Genomic DNA, 7,826 nt, shown 5'->3' with positions numbered 1-7,826 from the left:
TATTTCGATTTAATAGCCGAGCTCACATCAAAGGCGGAAATGACGTCAACATGTTCACAAAATCTGAATATCACCGTGTATACACAAACTTAACGTATGACACTAACACATCAGAATCAAAATTGAAACACAGTTATAGATTGATTTAGCCGGAAAAAGAATGTTCCACTGGCCAAAGTACTCGCTGGAATAGCGAAGTTTGCCGGAAAATTATGTTATCCACACATGATACGGTTATACTGTCGGAAAACTAAAAAACTTCACTGGAGAACGAATTAATCACGGATTTTGACTCGAAATCACTCGTATATGAATCCTAAACAATTTTATACGTCAAACATTAAGTGATTTTGATCCGAATCAATCGAAAACTAAACCGATGAACACGAACACACAGAATCAAAATGGAACACGTTAGAAGTAACGATTAAGCACGAGATTCAGCGATTAGATGTAAAATTGAGCATCTAAAGCTTTGATACCACTTGTTTTCCCGATGAGGATCAATAAAAACTCGATATTGATCTACAAAACCGAAAACGTAAGGGTGTTTGTTTCGGTCTGTTTCGGTACTAATAAAAGAACGAAAATGATCGAGTACGCAAATAAGATGTAAATAATAACTCGTTGAAGCTCTATTACAAATTTCGGCATAGTAACGTTACAATTGGTGTCTCATAAAATGAATGGTTCTATAAATTCTAACCAAATGACCTATATATACTAAGCCTTTCTCATACGCTGCCATACGCCAATTTAACATCCCATTCGCTACTCATACTTCCTATTTGCTATCCATGCTCCACGTTCGCCTAGTTTCATTCTTCAAAGTAGCGTATGAGAATGTTTCTTAGAAACCATAGCGTATGAGCATGTTTCTTAAACCAGTTTTTAAACCTAACTCAATATAACAAAATATTACAAGACGCATCAAAAAATTGGTTCAACTCCTAGCATTTATCACACTAAAATGTACTAACAATACATTTATTTAACCTATCAAAATATTTATTAAGAGCTTATATTAAGAACAAGATGTGGAAGCCCAAACTTTGTATATCTCAGAGAAATCAAGTCCATTTAAAGTCCAAGATATGAGGAGCCCACTCACAAAATAAACAAAAGAAATATATTAAAAAATAAGATAAAGTATTATAAATTGAAGTTCATATTACATTAAAATGTAACAAAATTTTCCACTCGTAAAATATACAAAAACATTATTAACATATATCAGTATCACCCAAATAAATTTTAAACGGTGATTACTCAATCTAACGGAAAACCGCAAGATGTTGAATTCACTACGGTTTTGTCAGTCATAAAATATTTTCACTCTTTTTATGTTGAATTCAATATATCACCTTTGATGACATGATCAACATATTTTAGTGAGTTACTAGAACAATTAGTAAATGTGAAATTTAACGAGTGTTTTTATGCTAATATAATCCGATCTCATACGTATATTTAACCTATCTAAATATTGATTACATATGTATTATTAGTAACACTGTATGACACGTTAAATATTTTATAATAATGGGGAGAGTATTTTAGACAAACAAAGAATACTTTTGAAAATATGACAAACACGTATGATAAATCACTCATTTTTAACTAATTTGGTTTGTTACACACGCATCTTACTGAGCCGTTTTGTCATGCTTCATGCATTTTGGTAGGTGAAAGACACATCGGGGCTCTGACCAAATAATCAGAAAGTTTTAAACATGGGTCTGTCAGGATTTTTACCCTATGATAGTACAATATTTATATTTTTTTCATAAGGGACGACCGTCCACCGCTACCACAACGGTAGGTCCGCCCGTGTCAACAATGGGCCTACACGCCCCTTAATATAAGGCAATGATATGATGAGATAACGCTATAAGCTTTGGTTGGTTCAAATGTTCTCACACACTCATAAGGAACACATCCTTTTTATAAGTCGAATGTTACATGACAAACACATGTGACATGTGTCGACAAAAGTTCATGAACATGCTAATGCAAGATGCGGGCTGATGCATATGTGCAACATTTACTTTCATTTTCCTCCATTATTTCCGCCCACAAGAACAAGATCAGTAGACACCATAGTACTAGAATTAAAACATTCCAATTAGTATTCGTTGTTGTTGTAACATTCGAAGTTTCGTGTGTATTTAAATGAATCGGGTTTAATTTAATCATAAAAGATAAATGTAATTATCTAAAGTATGAGGGAGTTAAGTGTCATTAGATAAAAAGCTAAACATGAAACCTTAACCCTACCTTTAAGGGTAGTCACCATCTCATCTCATTTCATAATCATCTTGGCCTCCAACCTCATTCACACCTAAATTCCCATTTTTGAGTGAGCAACCAACAAAGACCCGGCGATTCCAAGATTTATAACCGTAAGATCGTTCAAAAATGTTAACAAAGTACTCATAGCATATAAATGAAGATTTCCGCTAGACAGATCTTCGATCAGAAGTTGGGAAGTCCAGTTTTTATCATAGAAATAGTAACAATGGAAAAGTGAGTTTTCCGAAAACTGCTTGGGTTTCCGTCGGCTGTAACAGTGGATGCTGGTGCCTGTAGAGCTTGGTGACCCGGTCGCATGGCCGCTTGAATCACTCAATTCCGAGTTCGTTTGATATAGTTTTGGGTTATTCGAGTGATTTCGAACATAAACCTCATAGGTACGTTTTTATTAAAAAGGCTTATTGTTCTTGCACAAAATTATATGAAACTTGGTAGGACGATAGATCCAGTTACGATTATTAAACTTGCTAGCAAATGGGTTAGTTGGCTTAGTTCGGGTTAATCGGGTAAGGTTCGATTCGAGAAAAAGGATGGGTAACTGAATCCGGTTTGCTATGAAACTTGGAGGGATGGTAAACCAGACCTTAACATGTAAGAAAGACATAAACTTGATGTTAAGCGAGTTGTTGGGATGTTTCGGGATGAACGAATGGTGTTCGGACCATGTATGAAACAAGTGGGTAAGGTTGTTATGGCCCATAACTCATTATATCAGTAAAATAGATCATAAGTGGTTGAAAGAAAACGTTTATAATGAAAGAGTAAGAAAACCCGATCTGAATAGAATTTTTAGTAATTCTATTCGATTGACAGAATGAGATTTGATTCGTTTGGCTATTTGATTCGATTCGTTTGTCTACTCGATTCGTTTGGCCTATTCGATTCGATTCGTTTGGCTATTCGATTTGATTCATTTAATCTATTCGATTTGATTCTTTTGGCGTATTCAATTCGATTCTTTTGGCCTATTCGCTTCAATTTGATTGGTCTTAAGACAGATTAGCTTGACGACTTGAGTAGTAAGACTTAGATAGAAAGCAGTTGATTAAAACCTATATTTGTTAAAACGTTAGCCGTGCTCAGTTGAAGAGAGGTGTTACAATCAATTCCGAGAGAAACAGGACACATGTGAGTTCTAGCCCCCTTTTTACCTTTAGACGTTTTGGGGTTGTATGCATACTCACGAAAGAAGATAAATATGAATGTGACATGTTTTATATGAGAAAGTAAATGAGAAAACTAGTAATAAACATAATTAACTCTTTTATGTTAAATATGTATGAAGAATGTGAGTAAGTAATCACGTGGACATCTGGGGGTCGTAGTACCTTATACCTATCCACATCATGAATACTCATGGGTTGTATGAAAGTCCTTATATGATAGACAGATGTTCCTTTAATGGATATAAGTATATGTTCCTTTTATGGATATGAATAGAGGTTCTAATTATGAACATGACAGTGTGTTGTTAAGGGATGGAAAACACTGGCATGAACATAATAAAGGGCTAAAAGCCTATACTGTGTTTAGGGCACGTGTGGTTATGGTATGTGGTCTAGTTATAGATACAAGGTATATGTGTGTAAGATGGCCCAGTTATGGATAACATAAATAGCTGGTTCATTAGGGATACTAAGTGTGGTAGCTAATAAACAAGTGAATATATGTGGTATGGTTGCATGATATAGTAGTTAATGAACGCATAGATATATGTTGTTCCTTCTATGGATTGGATACAGTGTTCCTTGTATGGACGGTACATGTTGTTCCTTCTATGGATAGTATATAGTGTTCCTTATATGAATAGTACATGTTGTTCCTTTTATAGATATGAGTAGATGTTCCTTCTATGGAAAAGAATAGACGGCTCGGTTAAGAATAAGAATAGTCATGGATTGATTGATAGACCGGCATAGAAACAAATAAAGAATGAATAATTAGTTATAAGTTATGTATGAATGTTCAAAAGATGTGATTTATTTATAAATTGTATTTTATGAAAAGAAAGAAATGTTAGAACTCAATCAACATGTGACTGACTATTAGTATCCATGAAGGTATTAACGATAACTTGGCAAGCTTGAGGTTCGTACGATTCTGAAATGTTAGAACTCAATCAACATGTGACTGACTATTAGTATCCATGAAGGTATTAACGATAACTTGGCAAGCTTGAGGTTCGTACGATTCTATCCATATTGAGGTTTAGTTAGAGAATGAGAAGTTAATTTTAAAAGTTTTAGATTCTACTGCACATGTTATGTGTTCCCGCTGTAACAATCTGAGTTTATGAGTAAATCCAACGTCAAAGTAGGGCTACTGGGTGCAGGGCCTTACAGCCGTGGTGTCCATGTGGGAGAAATTAGGATAATGTGGAACCAGATCACCCCCACCACCCAGTGGATACCATTAACACTGGTTGTACTTTTGCTACGTGAAAAGTAAAAAAAAAAATCATTTCAAATGTTAATGAAACATCTATAACAATGGATATAAACGGGGGTTTAGATGTTAGAAGGTCCAACCGGTCATCAATTACAGACTAGCTTTCAAAGATTAAATGAAGCGTTGGTTTGAAGCTACTTCAAATCGGAATTGTTATAAACGAGCTCTCAAAGATTAACCGTAAACATGAGCTCTACTTATAATTTTTTTGTTAAGCTATGAAAGTACTTTATTTTGTATAATAAAAAATCATTTTTATAAAATTATAAACCGTTTAAATCTATCCTACATCATGCCCTTGGATTTTTTGATGTTACAAGTTCTACATGCACATAGGTTAATTTCTTTTAGGTATCACCCAAAAAGAAAAAAAAGTAGTTGAAGAAAGTGTGTTGTTTGTTATATGCATGATGGCATAGTCCTTAAAGACAACATTCTTAATTGGTCACTGTTTTTCACATGCTACAATTGTTGTTTGAGTTGGAAAGTGGGTGCATGAGGTCATAAAGAAAAGGATAGAAACAGGAACATGATTTTCGAGGTTGTCAGAAATTGATATGTTTGATTGTTATTTAACAAGAGATTTGGACCTAATGGTTTTTACAAAACAAAATATTAAACACAAGAAGTTGAAAAATGCAGGGATGAACCCTAAAACAGTGAAAATGATTTGAGACTACATTGTTGATCATCTCTGTCTACAGCTAAGATTTTTCATCAAATATATAGCCGATTAGGTTGCTTCTTCACATGACACTCTTCAATCAATCAAAGCAGGAAATGTCACACCCCAACCTATGGTGGAAATGCCGGGGCGAGAACTGATTGCTCACAGCTTTTCAAAAGTATTATCATGCAATATTAAATGTGATAATATTTATTAGATTTAATTAAATGATCATTACATCAATTTAACCAAAGTACATAAATTAATGTTGAATCAAATAAAACAAAATCCAATATTCTAAATCTTGTATCTTCTTCTCTAGCATGCAACCTAAGTTTTCTTCAAATACAAGCTTAAGAATCATATCACACGATAACCTGCATATGCGTTAAAAATAAAATAGATTTTGTCAACACAATGTTGAGTGAGTAAATCACCAGATTTGAAACACTATATAATAATAAGTAAAAGTGTAAACTATTCCTGTGAGATATACAGATAAGCCATAACACATAACAATCAAACAACTATAAATAAAGCAAACCATAAAGAAAGAGCTCAACCAATCCATATAAATGGACACTGGCTACTAAGCAAGGACTAAACCGTTGCCATAAAAATGAACATCGGTTGCCGAAGTAAACAATATCATTCAAATAAAGCTAGTAAGCAAATAGCAAGTTAGGCAAACTGATAAACACACAAGGATAAACAGTTGCATTTGTATACTATATAATAGAAAATATCTACGAACGCATATGTCCCCAAAACGGTTAAAAATAAGTAAAAGAGGGGGAATGAAATACTCACCTTAGTGATTAAGCAAGCGGTATTAGTAGGATAATAATAATAATAATGAAAGCGGTGATCTCGCGTTGACGATATAGCCTAATAAGGAAAGTAAATTCGGAAATAATTATACGAAATTGACGGGTATAATAGGACTCTAAAGATGATGATTAATTATTATTCTAATAAGTTATAAACTATTAATACTTTGTTTATTAAATTTTATTATTATGAGCATTAGTTTCATTAAAGTTATACTAAGCAGTATAAAGATTTGTTTTGAGATAAATAGTGTAAATATTACCACGTAATTATCATGTGAAAATAATAAGATGTATTTGTAAAATTTAATTAGTATTTTATATTTAAAAAGAAAATCTTTTTTTTTTAAAGAAAAGCTTTTTTTTAAAAAATAAAACCTTTAATATAAGTAAAACCTTTAACAATTCAAATAACTGTTATATATATATTATATATATATATATATATATATATATATATATTCACACACATATATATATATTTTAATCAAGGTTCGGGGAAAACAATGAGTTAACATATCGGTTTTTAGTAGGATATCGATTAATTATGTACTTACAATATTTATAATATAATTAGATTGATTAAGCATGTTATTAAAATACTTTAAATTAATTAAATCAAAAAAATACCAAAAACACGGGCTGGGGGGTTCGAACCCGAGACCCAGCCACACCGATCTTAACCAACACAACATCAACCAACTTAGCTATCAGATCTGTTGTTACAAACATCAAACCAACACAACATCAACCAAAAACATGGTCCTATTGTTACACATTCATGTATGCGGATGACATCATGTTCTTGGGTGAGTGGAGTGTTGGTGAAACTGTCAATTTGGCTAGCCTACTTAGGTGCTTTCATTTGGCGTTTGGTCTTATGGTTAATAAAAGTAAAGTTTTTGGCATTGGGGTTACCGAGTCTGAGCTCTCTTCTATGGATTCTATTATTCAGTGTGAACTGGGATCTTTGCCGGTTTCTTTTCTTGGATTGCCTCTGGGGTGAACTTGGGTTTATCTAAACATTGGACTCCCATCATTGATCGGGTAAAAAAACAGGCTCAAAAGTTGGAAGGCTACAACTTTATCTTTTGGGGGTAGACTCACCTTAGTCAAGGCGGTTCTAGGAAGTTTGCCTCTTTATTATTTTTTGATGTTTCGGGCTCCCTTGAAGGTGGTGGCTGATTTGGAAAAGATTAGAAGGAACTTTTTGTGGGGGTAGCTTGGGAGAGAAAAAGAAAATAAATTGGGTGGCTTGGAACACTGTGATTAAGCCAAAACGTTATGGAGGCTTAGGTGTGGGTTGTCTTAACTTGATGAACTTTGCGTTATTAGCTAAATGGTGGTGGAGATGGCGAACCGAAAATGACTCTTTGTGGGTGAGATGTATTAAGGCGATTCACTCGACTCGCCTTTATGAAGATTGTAAGATAGCGAGGTTGTCAATTTGTGGTACTTGGCATAAAATTTCAAAGATCGGTAATTGCTTATCTTCTATGGGGTTAGATTTAAAAAGGTATGTTTGTTAGGGAAGTGGGGTTGGGGAATTGCACCGGCTGGTTAGATTC

This window comes from Bidens hawaiensis, unplaced genomic scaffold (genome assembly GCF_021521415.1).
Source record: "Bidens hawaiensis isolate Kalapana, Puna unplaced genomic scaffold, B.hawaiensis_p1.1 tig00023432_1, whole genome shotgun sequence".
Taxonomy (NCBI): Eukaryota; Viridiplantae; Streptophyta; class Magnoliopsida; order Asterales; family Asteraceae; genus Bidens; species Bidens hawaiensis.
The sequence above is the reverse complement of the archived record's forward strand: the minus strand, read 5'-3'. Positions refer to the sequence as shown.